Here is a 19730-nt window from a genome sequence, read left to right as displayed (position 1 = left end):
TTACATTCATTCCTATGCAAATTCCATCTATAAAGAGCGTGTTCATATTAGGCAATAGAGCACACTAATTAGCAGGCATCATACTAGGCAACTGTCATGGATTGGTCAGGCTCTCACGACCCCCACTCACGAAGATCACCATCACCTGACTTCTAATGAGCACACAGCTGCATCACATTCACGAGCACCAGATAAAAGCACAGCACTCCAGTCGCTCATTGTCCGGGCTCGTCTCGACGAAAGCGGACAACTGAGCGACCACTCAGCGTAGTCATCCTCAGCTAAAACAAACGATTTACTTACCTGTTCTCTTTGTATTCCTCCTAGTCTTCCTGGTCCTCCCGAATCGTCCTGTCTTCCAGTCCTTCCAAGTCTGTGTCATCCTCTGTCAGCTGTATCTGGTGTGTGCTGTCCATCCTCGTGTATTCCTGTTACCCAGCCACGGAGGAAAAGACCCCAACATCATTCCTGATCCTCCTGGCTATCCTTCATGTGCTCCTTGTTGTCATTTAATAAACACCCTAACGTTTCCTTACCTCTGTCTCCTGTCCGCTTCATAACAGAAGCCCGGACCCATAACGACGACAACATGAGCACCCCCGATCACCTTCAAGAGCTGGTGGACCAGTTGAAGCGGATTCTACAGCCACCAGCTCCACTTTCCAACGCACCACCAGCACCGAGCACTTCCGCCTCCACAGTTTCTTCTTCGGCCCTTCCTTCCAGTCCCATGGCCCGACCAGCGCCCTACTCAGGCGGAGCGGGGGAGTGCAATGGTTTTCTGTTACAATGTTCCCTCATATTCGAAATGCAACCTTCTCTATATCCCACAGATAAGTCGAAGATCGCCTACATCGTATCTCTACTCTCTGGACCTGCACTTAAATGGGCTGAGACGATCTGGAACCAAGCCGGGCCGGTCATGAATTCCATCACTACCTTCACGGAGTATTTCAAAGAGGTGTTTGGACGTTCTGATGGGGAAGTAGCCGCTGGAGAGCAGCTGTATCATCTAAAGCAAGGTACTCTATCTACACAAGAATATGCTCTCCGGTTTCGCACTCTAGCAGCTGCAAGTGGATGGAATGAGAGATCGTTGTTGACCACGTACCGGCTCGGCTTGGAACCCACTCTCCGAATCCAACTGGCCACATTAGATGATACAATGGGTCTGGAGAGATTCATCCAACATTCTCTCCGATGTTCCGATCGTCTCCGTTCCTATCAACAGGACACCATCACCCCCTCGTCTGCACTCCTCCAATCGCCTGAGTCAACAGCCTCTCCAGAACCAGAACCCATGATAATAGAGTCTGGAAGACTGACATCAGCGGAACGACAGAGGAGGCTGACCCGGGGTCTGTGTCTATACTGCGGTGTCAGTGGACACACCCGTATGGAGTGTCCCCTTCGTCCCATTCGGACTTCAGTGAGTGTATTCAGTACGAATATTGAACAATGTAAACCACTTACTACCACCGTACAAATAACTACTGCCTCTATTTCTCTCCTTGTCACAGCCCTCATCGACTCCGGGTCAGCAGGGAACTTCATCTCCCAATCCCTCTGTCGTCAACTCCACCTCCGTACTGAGGCGTCCTCGCATATATACCAGATACAACCGATAACCCAGTGCACTCGATCTTCGACCCGTATCCATCGACAATGCGAAGACATCCTTCTTCAAGTGGGGTTGTTACATCAAGAGAGGATTCAATTTCTGGTTCTGGAGGGTGCAAATATGGACATCATTCTAGGGCGCCCGTGGCTGGTGAAGCACGATCCCATCATCTCTTGGGGCACAGGAGAGATAAAGAAATGGGGATCTGGATGTACACCTGCCTGTTTTCCAAATCTCCCTCTTCAAGGTCGGAACCCCATTTCTTTGTTTGCAACATCGGTCGAGAGCCCTCCTGAGAAGCAGTCTATCCACATTCCTAAGGAGTACAGCTCCTTTCATGATGTCTTCTGCCCCAAGAGAGCTTCCCAGCTACCGCCGCATCGGCCATGGGACTGCGCGATCGACCTAGTTCCAGATGCCCAGTTGCCAAGAGGTAGGATCTACCCGCTCTCGCTTCCAGAGAATCAGGCAATGGAAGATTACATAAGGGAGGCTCTGAGTCAGGGGTACATACGTCACTCAAAATCACCAGCCGCCTCAAGCTTCTTCTTTGTGGCCAAGAAGGACGGAGGGCTGCGTCCATGCATCGACTACAGGGTCCTAAATAACGGTACAGTAAAATACCGATATCCCCTTCCTCTGGTACCAGCCGCTTTGGAACAGCTCCGAGAAGCTAAAGTCTTCACTAAATTGGACCTCCGCAGCGCGTATAATCTGATAAGAATACGTGAGGGGGACCAATGGAAGACAGCATTCGTGACCCCTACTGGCCACTATGAATATGAGGTCATGCCTTACGGTCTGGTCAACGCCCCCTCCGTATTCCAAAACTTCATTCATGAAGTCCTCCGGGAGTTTCTTCACCACTGTGTAATAGTGTACATAGATGACATCCTCATTTACTCCCGGAGTGAGGCCGAACATCGCCAACACGTTGCGGAGGTCCTACACACATTGAGAGAACATCACCTCTACCTCAAAGCGGAGAAATGCTCATTCCACCAGAAGTCGATTCATTTCTTGGGATACATCATTGACCAAACCGGTATACGTATGGATGGGAAGAAAATTGAGGCTGTTCTATCCTGGTCAGAACCCACTTCCATTAAGGAGCTCCAGAGGTTTCTTGGGTTTGCTAACTTTTATAGACGGTTTATCAAGGACTACAGCAGGATTACATCACCTCTCACTAATCTCCTCAAGGGTAAACCCAAAGGACTGGAGTGGACCAAAGAAGCAGCCGCAGCCTTCCGCCTTCTTAAGAAGGAGTTCACAAGGGCCCCACTCCTGACTCATCCTGACCCAAATCTTCCTTTCGTGGTGGAAGTGGACGCATCCACCACCGGCGTCGGGGCAGTATTATCTCAACATCATGATACACCGCCCCGACTGCATCCCTGTGCCTATTTCTCTCGGAAGTTGAGCCCGGCGGAGCAGAATTACAGCATAGGAGACAGGGAGCTTCTAGCAATCAAGCTAGCCTTGGAGGAGTGGCGTCACTGGTTGGAGGGAGCCAAACATCCGTTCCAGGTGATCACAGATCACAAAAACCTCCAATACATCAAAGAGGCCAAGAGACTATGTCCACGTCAAGCCAGATGGTCACTTTTCTTCTCACGTTTTGATTTCTCCATTTCCTATCGTCCAGGACCCAAGAATCTAAGAGCAGACGCTCTCTCTCGTTTACACGAGCATCACGATCATGAAGAACTCCCAACGAAGATTCTTCCCGAACACATCTCCATTTGTCCGATCACCTGGAACGCTCCTCCAGTCGTTGCCACTCCGGAAGCCCCTGCTCCGCCGGGATGCCCTCCGCATCGGCAGTTCATACCACCTGAACACCGGGTAGATCTGATCCACTCCTTACATACCTCGCTAGGCACTGGACATCCAGGGATCAACAATACTCTCTCGCTAGTATCCCAACGATTCTGGTGGCCAAACATGGCAAGGGATGTGAGGCAATATGTTCAGGGCTGTAAGGACTGTGCCCAATCCAAGAGCCCACGTCATCTACCCGCTGGAAAGCTCCATCCCTTGCCGATTCCGAACCGTCCCTGGTCACACCTAGGAGTGGACTTTATCACTGACCTCCCTTCGTCAGAAGGTAATACCTGTATTCTAGTCATAGTAGATAGATTCTCAAAGTTTGTCAAACTAATCCCTCTGAAAGGTCTTCCCACAGCCTTTGAAACTGCCGACAATATCTTTAATCAAGTCTTCAGGTCATTTGGTATTCCAGAAGATATTGTGTCGGACAGAGGTCCACAGTTCATCTCACGTCTATGGAAAGCCTTCTTCAAGCTCCTAGGTGTGGCCGTCAGCCTCTCTTCTGGATATCATCCCCAAACCAACGGGCAGACAGAGAGGAAGATTCAGGAGGTGGGACGGTTCCTGAGGACCTTCTGCAGTGGTCACCAGAACTCCTGGAGCCAGTATTTGGGCTGGGCAGAATATGCCCAAAATTCACTGCGGCAACCCTCCACCGGACTCACGCCATTCCAGTGCGTCCTGGGCTTCCAACCACCGCTCTTTCCCTGGGATGGCGAACCATCTGATGTCCCCGCAGTGGATCACTGGTTCCGGGAGAGCGAGAGAGTCTGGGACGAGGCTCATCAACATCTGCAGAGGGCAGTCCGTCGAAGCAAGGTAACCGCCGATAGGAGAAGGTCTGAAGAACCCAGATACACACCCGGACAAAAGGTGTGGCTATCCACCCGGGACATACGCATGCGACTGCCCTCTCGCAAGTTAAGTCCCCGATTTGTTGGTCCCTTCACCATCGTGGAACAGGTTAACCCCGTCACCTACAAACTACAATTACCCTCTCACTACCGTATTCACCCTACATTCCACGTATCACTCCTGAAACCCTATCACGATCCTGTTCTTCCCTCCACAGAGCCTGACCACGAAGAGGAACCCCCTCCTCCACTGCTCCTAGAAGAAGGAGCCGTCTACGCAGTGAAGGAGATCTTGCGTTCCCGACGTCGTGGTGGCCAGTTGGAGTACCTGGTGGACTGGGAAGGGTACGGCCCCGAAGAAAGGACATGGGTTCCCAGAGCTGATATTCTCGATCCTAGTCTCATGGTGGAGTTTCATGAGAGCCACCCTGAGTTCCCAGCGCCTAGAGGCAGAGGGAGACCACCACGGCGTCGGAGGTGTCGGCCCTCAGGAGCGGGCCCTGGGGAGGGGGGTACTGTCATGGATTGGTCAGGCTCTCACGACCCCCACTCACGAAGATCACCATCACCTGACTTCTAATGAGCACACAGCTGCATCACATTCACGAGCACCAGATAAAAGCACAGCACTCCAGTCGCTCATTGTCCGGGCTCGTCTCGACGAAAGCGGACAACTGAGCGACCACTCAGCGTAGTCATCCTCAGCTAAAACAAACGATTTACTTACCTGTTCTCTTTGTATTCCTCCTAGTCTTCCTGGTCCTCCCGAATCGTCCTGTCTTCCAGTCCTTCCAAGTCTGTGTCATCCTCTGTCAGCTGTATCTGGTGTGTGCTGTCCATCCTCGTGTATTCCTGTTACCCAGCCACGGAGGAAAAGACCCCAACATCATTCCTGATCCTCCTGGCTATCCTTCATGTGCTCCTTGTTGTCATTTAATAAACACCCTAACGTTTCCTTACCTCTGTCTCCTGTCCGCTTCATAACAGCAACATACTATTGTAAATACATAGTAGTTTTTGATTTTTAAACGAAAGTAGGTGATACATTGTGCCACATTTCACAATTACCACATGAACTCAGTGTTTGTGTTTAAATCAGTGGTGTCTATTAAAAACAAATGGTTGTTATTATTATTGATTTTTATCTTGTATAACGTATTTAATTTATTTAATTTTAGTCCAAATTTATTGAAACATGTTTACATAGCTTTCGGTAGCATTGCATGCATACAGAAATCATGCTTACTTTCACAATTGAGATAATAAATGCAGAAACTGCGTGGTTAGTATTGTATTTTAAATATGAAATATTTCATTTATTTTCGCTGTATTTTTTTTTAATGAAATATGCAGTGCAATTATTAATATTCATCTGTAGTTTCAAATATTTGTCTGCCAAATTTAAAAGCAACACAACACAAAATTGATTATTTTAAAGGATTATCATTATTATTATTATTATTATATTATTATTATTATTGTTATTATTATTATTATTATTATTGTTATTATTATTAATATTGTTATTATTATTATTATCATTATCATTATTATTATTATTGTTATTATTATTATTATTATTATTATTATTTTTAATATTGTTATTATTATTATTATCATTATCATTATTATTGTTGTTATTATTATTATTATTGTTATTATTATTATTATTATTAATATTGTTATTATTATTGTTGTTGTTATTATTATTATTATTAATATTGTTATTATTATTATTATTATTATTATTATTATTATTGTTATTATTATTAATATTGTTATTATTATTATTATTGTTATTATTATTATTATTATTATTATTATTATTAACCCGTTACAAGTAAGAATTTTTTTGCTTTTTGAGAAACTCAGAGATAATATAGTTACAAAAATATAAAGGAGTGGTTTATTAATTTAGTTTGGGTAAAACAAAATAACCTGAAGTCTTCTCTTAACTGATATTTTAAATGCTGATATCACACATAAAGTTATCATTATTACTATTTCTCTAAATAAATAAATAAATAAATAAATAAATAACATTTAGTATTTTTTCACTGAAGTTTAGGAGAAAATATCTTTTATAAAATATACAAGAAAAAGCTTGAATAAAGCACAGTTTAAAATATGAAGCGCCTGATAATATTACAATTTTAAGCAGTATTAAAAATTTGATCATGCAAAAAAAATTGTAGAGATAGATAGGTAGATATATAGATACATAATTTTATTTAAAAATGTTAAACCATTTTTAAAACCACCTTTCTTTTAATAATTATTTTTTCAGGGATTTCACCTTTAATTGACAGGACAGTAGAGAGTATTGACAGGAAAGTGTGGGGAGCAGAGAGAGGTGAAGGATCGGCATAGGACCATGAGGCGGAAATCAACCTCCGGTCGCCGTGAGCACCAGAGTGCATGTGTCGGCGCACTAACCACTACACCACTACACCACTACACCACTGGTGCTAATATTTTTTAAACCTTTAACTGGCAACAACCACCGTGTTGACCTTTTGCAAATAGGTTATCATTTATAAATAAATAAATAAAAATCTCCAAATTTGGTGATGCGGTGGCGCAGTGGGTATAGCGCTGTCACCTCACAGCAAGAAGGTTGCTGGTTCGGGCCTCGGCTGGGTCAGTTGGCATTTCTGTGTGGAGTTTGCATGTTCTCCCCGTGTTGGCGTGGGTTTCCTCCGGGTGCTCCGGCTTCCCTCACAATCCAAACACATGCGCTATAGGGGAATTGAATGAGTTAATTGTCGGTAATGTATGAGTGTGAATGAAAGTGTATGGATGTTTCCCAGTACTGGGTTGCAGCTGGAGGGGCATCCGCTACGTACAACATATGCTGGATAAGTTGGCGGTTCATTCTGCTGTGGCGACCCCAGATTAATAAAGGGACTACACCAAAAAGAAAATGAATGAATGAATGAATGATGTCTCCAAATGTGTGTCAGGAACAAAATTTTACAAAAAAATAAATGAAAAAAAAGTGTAATAAAGCGTAATAAAGCACTAGTAAAACAAAGTTATTGAACATCTGTAACAGGACCATCAGAACAGAAACAGACTAATAAATGCATCAGTCAAACACACTGCTTTAACACACGGATACAGCAGATTTAGGCTTAAGAAGAGATATGATGATGATGATGAAGATAATAATTTGCTCCAGGTTGACTTTATCCATGACAGGCTCAGACAAATCACATTTCATCCCTTCATATCTCACCTTCTGTCCTATAATCTGAGGCCAGTCTGCTCCCGTTCAGATCTTTTATGGCTCTTTTTGGCTCTAATCTCCTTCAGAAACCTCTCGGCTCCATCCTGCATCATATCTGCAGAAAATGGCAGATTTGCGAGCTTTTGTCAATAAGATTATATGCAGATTATAACATTTCTAATTATAAGCAATAAGAAGTAATGCATCAGATTTGTCTGCTGTGAATGACATTGTCCGTATTAATGAATGTTTGTGCGAAGGCTGTAATGTGAGCTGTGCATCACTTGAGCTGAATTATTCCAGCAGGCTGTATTTAAAAGCACTCCGAGATCAATAAACCTGCATTTATTCAGATGATCAATGACGGACCCCACTGGAGCCTCTCTTATATGTGGAGCATAAATCTGGGTTAATAAACTTGCTTTGGGCACTTCTTTTTAACCAAGTTTGGCAAAATAATAAAAACATTTGAAAAGTTTAGACGCAGTTTAGAGCCGTATGAAATTTCCATCTGATATGAACATTTTTTCTCAGCCTCTTTTGTTTATGTTGTGTTATTTCACTTTAAAGACCATGAAAAGGACTTATCCTTTGCTGTAAAAGTAAAATTACGGAACCGACACACAGGAGCCTGATAAAAACATTCATTTCAGAAGAACATTTCTGACACCATTTAGAGGGTTTTGTAGCTAAACTCTTCATATATTATCAAAATTAAAGTAAAATGTAGCATTTTATACTAATTATATGTGAATTTTTAAAAATAAAATTAAATAAAAATCACATATATATATATATACACACACACACACATAAATAAATATATATATATATATATATATATATATATATATATATATATATATATATACACACACACACACACACATATATATATACACACACACACACACACACATATATATATATATATGTAACAGATATTAAAGTACAAATATTTACACTCACCGGCCACTTTATTAGGTACACCTTACTAGTACCAGGTTGGATCCCCTTTTGCCTTCAGAACTGCCTTAACCCTTCATGGCATAGAGTCAACAAGATACTGGAAATATTCCTCAGAGATTTTGCTCTATATTGACATGATAAAATCACGCAGTTGCTGCAGATTTGTCGGCTGCACATCCATGATGCCAATCTCCTGTTCCACCACATCCCAAAGGTGCTCTATTGGATTGAGCTCTGGTGACTGTGGGGGCCATTTGAGTACAGTGAACTCATTGTCATGTTCAAGAAACCAGTCTGAGATGATTCACGCTTTATGACATATATATTAATTTAGCTTTATTTGATGTGCTAAAATTAACTAAATGAAAATAAACATTTATTATATACAAAAAACTTAAAACAGAACATACTAAAAGATTATTTTAATTTTAAATATTTGACAAGGCAAACACTCTAATTCTGATTTAGTTTAACTAAATGATGTATTTGATAAGTCAACTGTACCTACTAAGAGAAAATAATAAATTACATATTGTAAAACAGTGACAAAAACTAATAAATTGCAATGAAAACAATATTCATTCATTCATTTTCCCTCCGCTTAGTCCCTATTCATCAGTGGTATCCACAGTGGAATGAACCGCCAACTATTCCAGCATTTATTTTACACAGCGGATGCCCTTCCAGCTGCAACCCAGTAGACACTCAGAAACACCCATACACACTCATTCACACACACATTCATACACTACAGTCAATTTAGTTTCTTCAATTCCCCTATAGCGCATGTGTTTGGACTGTGGGGGAAACCGGAGCACCCAGAGTAAACCTACGCCACCGTGTCACCCTAAAAACAAAATATAGTTGAAAATAATAACAACTAACAAAAACTATGAAGGCATGTCTCTGATGGTAAAACAGCACTAGTCTATAATCCAGTGCTTTAGACATGCAGTGAGTCAGATAATGAGTGTTATTTATTGGTGTGTTTCAGATGAAGGCATCCGAGCGCATCATTCTCGTTTTACAGCCGTGTACACTTGCATGAGTAATATAGCAGAAACAATAACAGCTGCTTCTGAAATCAGACCAAACACATCCGGGCACAGCAATAAAAGATGATCACAAGAGGCTCAGTGAACAGTTTCACCACAGGCGGCGATAACTAATAGGTTGAAATGAAGACTGTAATCCAGTTCATGTGAAATAATATAAAAATGAAAAACATTTAATTGGTATAATTAAAGAAGCTGTAAAAGAGAGAGACTGTAGCATTGCAGATATAAACAATGAATAAATACACACAAATAAATAATTATAAATGATTATTAAAATATATATCGCAGTAGAATTAAATTTATTTAAATTTATTATTATTTAAATTTAGTTTATTAATAATAAAATTAGATATTTTTTTCTCTTTTAATGCATTTTTAATCATTTTTTAATTATAACCACATGAAAATGTGACTTTTTCATTAAAACTGATGCAATTTCAAGCCGATTTCTAGAACTTTTTTATTAATGTATCATAAAAGATTATTTTCATTTGAGATATTTGACAAAGCAAACATTCGAATTTTGAATAGTTTAACTAAATGATGCACTAAAAAAATCAACTAAAATGATGCAGTAGAAATGTTTTATTTATTTGTATTTATTATTATTTGAATTCAGTTTATTAATAAAATAATACGTTTCTATTTTAATACATTTTTAATAATTCTTTAATTATTTTATAACAAATACAAGAAAAATTAGCAATTTTTTCATTGAAACTGATGCAATTTCAAGCCGATTCTTTAACTATTTTATTCATAATTTTTTTTAATAAAACTTAAATATTATTTTAATTTCAGATATTTGACTAGACAAACATTCTAATTTTGATTTAGCTTCACTAAATGATGTACTAAAAATGATGATTAAAATATATAATGCAGTAGAAAATTATTTCTTATTTTTATTATTATTTAATATTTATTATTTTAATTCAGTGTATTAATAATAAAATAATATTTTAATAATTATTTAATAATAATTATATGAAAATGTACACTTTTTTCATTAAAATTGATGCAAATTTGGGTCTATTTCTATTTCTCTTTTATTAATTTAATATTTTTTTAATTAATACTAAGATTTTTTTTAATTTCCGATATTTGACAAGGCAAACGTTCTAATTTGATTTAGTTTAACTAAATAATGTTTAATTTTATAAAAATTGATTATTTAAATCAGCTTATTAATATTGAAACATTTAACATTTTTTTATTTTAATATTTTAATAGTTATTTAATTATTTTATAATTACATGAAATTGCATCTATATATATATATATGTGTGTGTGTGTGTGTGTGTGTGTGTGTGTGTGTGTGTTTATATATATATATATATATTTTTTTCAGTTACACATCTACATTCATGAGTAAAATCGCAATTTACAATGAAGTTAGGATTGTGAAAATTGCAAGTAGTAGTAATTATGAGGAGGAAAATAGAGGAGAAAGTATTTATTTATTTTAAAATATATTCTAAGGGGCATGGATAAAGTGGGAGGGTAGCCTGCAATATAAGATCACCTGAAAAAACATCATACAGACAGACTTCCAGCACATCCGATTCCTCATCCAGACAGTGTACGATACACCACCAAGTCCAGACATCCTTCACATGTGGGGCAAGAAGGGCGCTACCGTTGGCAGTATGACCAAGTACTGAAGATGGTGGCAGAGAGCATATGCAATGCCATCATCTCTGGTAGGTACCATCTTGCCCCGAAGAGGAACATTGACTTTGTGAAAGCTCGGGAGGAACCCTGCCATCTGCAAAGGACAAGGTCGATCTGACTGGAAGTTGCAAGTCGACCTGGGAAAGCAGTTCAAGTTTTCACAGCACATAGTTACAACAATACTCCGACCAGACATAATTATCATTTCTGAGGCAACAGGACATATGATTTTGCTTGAACTCACAGTGCCCTGAAGAGAAGATGGAAAAAGCAAATGAAAGGAAATGCTCAAAGAACCAGGAGCTACTGTAGTAGAGAAGTGTTGGGAAGGGGGCAAAGACCCACGGTGAGCCAGTAGAGGTAGTTTTTTAGTGAAGTTTTTTTTTCCCTCTCCGCTGTCGCCACTGGCTTGCATGGTTCGGGATCTGTAGAGCTGCGCATCGTTGGATTTGCTCTTCAGTGTTTGGACTCTCAGTAGTGATTATTAAACCACACTGAACTGAGCTCAACTGAACTGAACTTAAACGCTACAAACTGAACTACACTGTTCCTATTTACTGTGACCTTTTATGTGAAGCTGCTTTGACACAATCTACATTGTATAAGCGCTATACAAATAAAGGGGAATTGAATTGAATAGAGGTAGGTTGTGGAGGATTTGCAGGGTTTTCACTCTGTAAAGTCTTCAACCAACTAGGCCTAGCAGTACCAGCTAAGAAGAGGGCCATTAGTCTGTCAGCTTTGTGGCTGTTCATCAAGACGACGACAAGGTTTGTTTGAGCCCGGATCGACCATGGCTCGTTATTATATGTATAAATAATTCCGTATAATCTCTCGCTGTGTATTTCAAACTTGGCGGGTTTTTTGTTTTCATTCTGGCTTGTTGCGTAAGCGAATGACGTATCTCTGTAAAATAAAAGTGTTCAGCTGCGCGTGTGGCTCCGCCTTTTGGTACCCTTTCTCGTGTTTGGTACCCTTTCGAAGGGGTGCCGAAAAAGTGGCACGGTACGGTTTGGTTCGGTACGCCTTTTGACAGTGGAAACGGCTATAAAAGCGTACCAAACCGAACCGTACCGTACCACTCAGTGGAAACGGGTCATTAGTCTGTTTGTGAAGCTGCAGAGAAAGCCACAAGATGGCTATGGGTAAAGAGTGCTGATCCATGGATGATGGCTACTGGGACGCAAGCTGGGATCTGATCAACCTCAGATCGGTCACCTGGGCCTGGTTTTTTCAAAAGTAATCCACTAGGATTTTGAATAACAAATTGGATCAAATCTTGAAAATAGGTTTTTCAAAAGAATTAATGGATTACATAGTCGGATTAGATCACGTAATCCAGTCTTGGTTTTGATCCGGATCAAAACTTTGGTTTGGGTTTTACAGACCTTTTTTGTAGGATTTGGATCCCTTTGATCCAAAAAATCTGGATTAAACTGATCCCATCAGAAGGGTGGATTCAGCGTTGATTTCATGCCCAAAATGTAATGAAAACTTTAAAACTGTATCAAACAATACTACATTTGGATATCCTATTTATTCATAAGGTTTTAATTGTATTTGTTCATCCGTCAGGCTACAGTGATTATAGGCTTTAATGTATTCAGCCTTTCAGTATAGGCCTACAGCAAAGTAGAAAGAGTTCGGCCTCATAAAATAATCCCCCAAACAGCTGTCAAAATTGACCAGAAACAGTACATTTCATTCTGTCACTGATTAATATATATATTCATCACAATGGAAAATATTTGTTTTCAGATTATTTATTAGTGATGCATGCAGTGATTACAGAATAACCAAAAAAAGCAAAGAATGGCAATCACTGAGTTTTGAAATTACTTTCAACAATTGCAAAAAGAGACTGAAAGGGCAGAAGCACAGCCTCATCTGGCAGAGGAACAACTGACTCTGACCAAACTGCAGCAAACCAAAGCCAGACTTGAGATCCGCCTCCTAAAGGCTACGCTCAGACAAGCTGCTCTCTCCACATCAGATGAGGAAGTCTGAAATTATTGTGGAGGTTTTGACATTAAGTCTTTTTTTAATTCAATACAGCTATATTTGAAACTTGTTATTAATATCCTCAATGTACAGTGTTTGTGTTGTAGGTCTCAGATGAGCTGAACTGCTGGAAGAGGATGGGGTTTTCTGGTTTTTAGGTTTTTTTTAATGTGTGTGTCTTCATTTCAAATAAAAATAAAGTTATATTGAGCCCTCACTGGCTATACTACTTGTTGCTCCTCACATATCTATAGTTCTACATTGTGATCTCCTATCCTGTTTGAGCACTGGTTATCCAGATTTAGTGATCCTGAAAAGTTCCTATCCGGATCGGTTTGATCCAATCCGATATTGCTTTGAAAAACTGGCTCAAAAAGTAAACTGGATTAAGTGATCACGGTTCACAAATAAAGGATTTCTAAACCCGGATCAATTTTATGCAGATTAAACCTTCTGAAAAACCGGGCCCTGAGCAAGCGTGTCTGTTGTTGAAAGACCCAAAACACCCAGTGACCCCAGGATACATCACTGACGATGCGTCCCAGTGCATCTAGATCAGTGTTTCCCAACCCTGTTCCTGAAGGCACACCAACAGTACACATTTTCAACCTCTCCCTAATCAAACACACCTGAATCAACTCATCATAACATCAGAACAGACTCAAACACCTGAAGATAATGGGTCAGAAAAGGGAGACATCCAAAATATGTACTGTTGGTGTGCCTCCAGGAACAGGGTTGGGAAACACTGATCTAGATGATATATCTTGCGCGCATAATAAACACAGTGTGGAAAAAAGGTTTTATAAATTAGCAAATATGTAATATTTAATTTCTGTTAATGTGCAAAAATCTAAACTCTTCTTACTCCTTCAGTGAATGACTGATAAATGAGCCCCCCAGTAGCTCATCTGCTCAATCTGGGCAGTCCAAATAGACCAACTTGACATGAAATTTTTGTAGTTTTCACAACTAACGTAAAACATCAGGTGTTTCATCCGCATCATTTCCCCCAAAACCTTTTCAAAAGCGTATGCATGATCAATCCACACCTGTCTGCTTTAAAAACCAGAGCAGACGCATTACATGAACCACTGAATATTCTGTTACAAAGAGCAAATGCGATAAAACTAACTCTCAAAGTCCTAAATGTTTCACCTGTTATGAAGCTCATGCTTTATGGAGGGATTTCTGGGCCCATATGGATGCACAAGAGAAACAGGTCATCATCATCATCATCATCATCATGCAGTCTGACACACACAAAGGTTTCTCCTCAGAGAGTCTATTTCCAGCATCTCGAGAGGCTTTTACTCCTGCAAACTACACAACAGCACCTGTGACAGATTTATGAATCAAAACTTGACTTTTCGGAAGCTTCTTTTCTGCAATAATCAAAGCGAAACAGACTAATTCATCAGCGGTGTTCATGAGAGAAACCACAGTGATGATAACAGCGGCTCTCATTCACTAACAATTATTTATACACACGCTTGAACGTCTAACTTCATGCCTATTTGTTCTTAATCCCATTCTTTTGTTGGTGAATATAAAGAGCTATTAGAAGTGTCCTTGTGCATTCCATTAGTAATTTGCATAATACACGCCCACATCAGTTCCATATAAGGGCGAAGACTTTTAATTTTGAGTCAGCCAGCACAAGTGCTTCTGGTGGAGTGATGAGGGCAAACAAAATCACCACGGTTAAGATCTGATTTGTTTAAACCTTAGTGATCTTCACTGCCTGACTAATATACAATATAAAGTGGGTCTCAGACCGGACAAGAAGCACTGCATTAAATTCCACTGTTCTGCGCCGTGTTTTTTCAAAATACGGACATGTTGCCCAACTCTATGTGCACTGTAAAAAATGAATCTTGAGGCTTGTAATTTTCATTAAAAAAATTAATGTGGTCATTAAAAATAATGAGCATATTTTCTTTAAAAAATTGATATTCTGGATTTATTATAAAATATTAAGAAGATTTTGCTAATATAACTAGGATTTTAATTTTACTTATTTTTTTAAGCAAACTAGTGCAATTATTAAGCTTAATTTGAGAAACCAGTTAAGCTAATAAAATTGAGGAAAGATGGCTTCACGTTTATTTTAAGAAAATTCACTCAATTATGTGGATTTGATTAAGATGTTTGCATTTGAATCTCAACAACGGCAGTGATCAGACGACATTTTGAAGGAGCAGATCAACAGCGAGCATGTTAAGAGGTAAGCATTTTATCATTTACAGTTTATCATTTTATTGTCTTAAGTAGCCTAAGCTCTTTCAGGAAAGACACATGCTGTTCAAACTTGTTCAGGAGCTTAGTTTTTGCCATATGATGTATATAGGGATACACAGGTATTTTTAACCACCCATTCCTATTTGAAATTGATTCGCTTCAATGTTCATTCTGAATTATATAATGAAGTTGAACAAATTATTTGCATCGTAATATTTAACAGCAACGATCAGGCAACAGTTAAGCAGACGAACAACAGTGAGCTTGTTAAGTGGTAAATCTAAGCTAAGCTAAGTTAGCTAGCTATTCAATGGGGTTTATGTACAGCTAGTGCTTTTCCATTTCATAAGGATCCTTTACAGCATTGCTGATGTAATGAACTGTTTATATACAATACTGTACACAAATACTAATATTTGTTTGCTTCATTTTTCAGTTTAATGAAGAAAACGTTTGCAGAGTTTTCCCACTAAAGAGGAGCAGATTATTGAGGCAGATTTTGATAAAGAGAATGGGTGCCATACATCAGGTATTTTTAATAATTTTATTTGTGTATTATTATTATTATTATTACTAACTTCTACACTTTTTTTGCATCAGACCTCACATTAAATCAGGGATGAATCGAGAGATGTCGTCCTCTGTTGCTGGTTTATCTGTATGAATAAGAGGAAGAGCTCATCCAGGAGTGCAATGTAAGTGTCTCAAACTGTTTCAGATATTTATGATCTTCCGAAAACTGCATTTTATATTTTTGCATGCTTACAAAAAAATATATAGCTCAAGCATTACACTGTTGAATGCACTATTCCTTGTATAAACATGGTATGTTTTTATAAATGTCTGTACACTAGTATACATTTAAACACCCTGTCCATTATAAGTCAAAATACTTGTGTATTTGTGTCAGTCAGCAACATCTACTCAAACATTATGAAGAATTACTGTTCACAGATATAAAAAGAAATGGTTTATTTCATTAATATATTTCCTTAATGTGTTTTAGTAAACCTTAAACATTTGAAATGTACAACTGCATAATTTCAATATAATAAACGTAATGTTTATTTTACAGTGTGGGAATGCACAGAGAATTGCTGTCTGTCAGAGGGATGACCAACCATGAGGACTTCTGCATTGTCTTGGAGGATAAGTGAGTCATGGCTAGCCTGGAAAATCTAGAATCGCTGAACTGGATTTATACAAATATTCCACAAATTAAAATCACTTACAAAGAAACGAATATTAAGTTTGCAATACACAAATTCTGTCAAATATTGTCTAAAATGCGACTATTCCTACAAAGGAAAGTTGACAGGTCAGTTTGACATGGATAAAGGATTTTTTTTATCAGAGATTAACATTGCTGTAAATTTTACATAGATTTGTTTAAAATATTGTACCATTTTGTTATCAGTGTAACATGTAATAAAATGATATTTGGCCTAAATGTATTGTGTATGTATTTCATTATACATTAAATATTTTACATTTTATGAATGAGTAATTTTCATTAATTAATTTGAGTAAATGGTGATTTATTTGCATATATTATAAAAGCACATTCCACTAATAATATTAAAATCATCATCTATCACTTAAAAAAACTAGTAATTTTCACATGATTCTTTCAAGTGGTTTTTGTTAAAAAAATAAATATGAGTAAATGGTGGTGGATTATCTTAAATTATAAAAGCACATTCCGCTAATAATATTAAAATCTTCATTTATCACTCAAAACATTTAGTAATTTTCACATGATTCATTCAAGTGGTTTTTGCTAAAAAAATCAAGTCTTGAAATTTACTTAAAAATAATACGTGCAATAGTGTTACCACATTTTTTTTTTTTGTAAATAGCACATAAGATTTTTTACAGTGTGGATATTGGTCAGAAATATTTCAGACAATGTCTCAAGTAGTTGGGCAAGCAATTAAACCTGTATCTACAACAGCACTGTTTGGTACGCTTCCTTTGTCAGTTCACTGTTCACCGTATTTTACTACATTGGAAGTCAACTGCTCCGCCTACTCATTCCATGTGGATTAATGACATTTTTCTCTTCATAAAACTGGAACAAATTAGACACTGTCTAAAGGGTTCTTCCAAAAACTTTTATAAAATTTGGGGCTCTCTCCTTGAATATATGGAAACATATACTCCCTGCATACTGTTAGTAGTTAATTTTTACATTTTTAACTGCTGTGTGACATCTCATGTGACATCATGAACAGGCTTTTAGTTTGGTGTATAAACAATTGTTGGTTGGTATTTTTTTTTTCTGTTGTGGTTGTTTTATTTTTATTTATTTTTTTAATATATAAATATATCTGGAGGTCAGTAATTGTCATAATCATTTAGATCATTGTTTACTTCTCTCTCTCTCTCTGTCAAAATGTACAGTAATATTGTAAAATGTCTGATATTTGTAAATTTTTGAAAATTTCTATGAATAAAGTTGGGAAAAAAATACGGACATGTCTTTTACCGCAGTATTTTCAATGGATATTCTGCGCTAGACTGCTACTAATGGCGGTGCTTGCATTTAAACAGTCTTTTGACTCTTTTTACGCTTAACTAATTGAATGGTTATAGGGGAAAATAAGCACTCAGTCAAGTTTCCCTTATTTTGTACATTGGATTCCTTTTTAATGAAAATATATAACAAACTCGATTAATGTAACCATTTAGAAGAAAACGGCATGTTTTACTACAGCTTTTAGAGCTAGGGGGCGCCGGCATCTTGAAATGTCGCTGTGTCTGACGTCACGGGGTTGGTTCCGTTTCCTCAGCTGAACAGATACAATGGAAGTAAAGGAGACTGCAAAGCCTAGTTTAAACCGATGTATGAAGTTGTGGACGTGGAGCTGCTGATCCTCCTGTCAATGCGAGTCGTGCGTCAATAAAAACCGTAGTGAATGACGTCAACTCTTGACGCTTTCATTTCAGAGTCCCAGACCTTAAATCTCGCACGAGGACTAAAAAAAGCTTTTATCTTGCCCTGTAGCACAAGTATTTAAGCATGTCAGTGAGAGACAAAGAGAACGCAACATCCACTCTTTAACCAATATAAACTAATATAAAACTGCTGCATTCAGTTCAAGTGTGTAAATCACACCATGGACTTGACATTAAGATGCCTACTGGTTATAAAAAGCCTAGATTGAAAGATGGCCAAATGAGAACTTTTTTTTTGTCAAACTGTAGTAAAACTTGTCAAAAATAAAAAAATAAAAATCTGCAAACAGATTATACATGCAAATGGAAGAAAATAAATAAAACTTATCAGCTGTCAGTCAGCATCTTTTTTTCCCCCCGGGTCAATGCATCTTTGCTGTAGGCTGTGTAAACGCAGACAATTGGATACGAGCCACTTTTAAAAGATGCAAGAGAGTCATCAAAAGCAAAATAAATAAAATTAAAAATCAGAGTCATAAAATCAGAATTGACCATTAAGATTTGCAGTGTAAACGCAGCCTTAAACATCATCTGTGCTATAAGATTACAGGTCAAGTATGTCTATATACAATAACATAACTAAATTTGATAGTAACGCAATAATGTGCATCTTTTGTAAAGCTGCTTTGAAACAATAATTATTGTATACAATTATTATTGCTCTACAAATATACTTGAGTTGAATTATTGTTGGCTGAACACTAGCTGTGCATGAAGCCCATTATGGCAACGAAACAAAAGAAAAAAGAACTTTAACAGTAAAGAAGATTGATGTTGGGCGTGGAACACATTCAGCTTTGAAAACGGACCATCTTTGTATACCTTAGAAAAAGACTCTTTGCAAAGGACAAGAGCGCTGCACATTTTTTGATGCCAGCCTAGACAACCACTGTATCAACAGTCAGTCATCAAAACACTTGATGGCATTAGGAAATCATTTTAAGGCACCTCTCACCACAAAACGCATTTGGTTTATGAGTGAACATGGAAACAAATATTTTACACAGGAAACAATGTTGTGAGCACAACTTATTGCTAATTAGTAAGCTAACATTTGTTGGTGAAATTATTGGACCAAAAAGGAACATGGAATTTTCCCCCTAGTAAATTTAAGCACTTAAATAGGCCCATATCTATTTATATTTTTCAACATATTCTTAAAAGGCAATGAAACTATTTTTTTCAGATTCACAAACTTTTAAAGACCCTGTGCAAACTACAAATGTGCATAAATCCAGTGCTCTCCAGTGACATCTAGACAATAAAACTCCATCAAGGACACAAAGAGACGG

Source organism: Danio aesculapii, chromosome 11 (genome assembly GCF_903798145.1).
Source record: "Danio aesculapii chromosome 11, fDanAes4.1, whole genome shotgun sequence".
In the NCBI taxonomy this organism is placed as follows: Eukaryota; Metazoa; Chordata; class Actinopteri; order Cypriniformes; family Danionidae; genus Danio; species Danio aesculapii.
The sequence above is the reverse complement of the archived record's forward strand: the minus strand, read 5'-3'. Positions refer to the sequence as shown.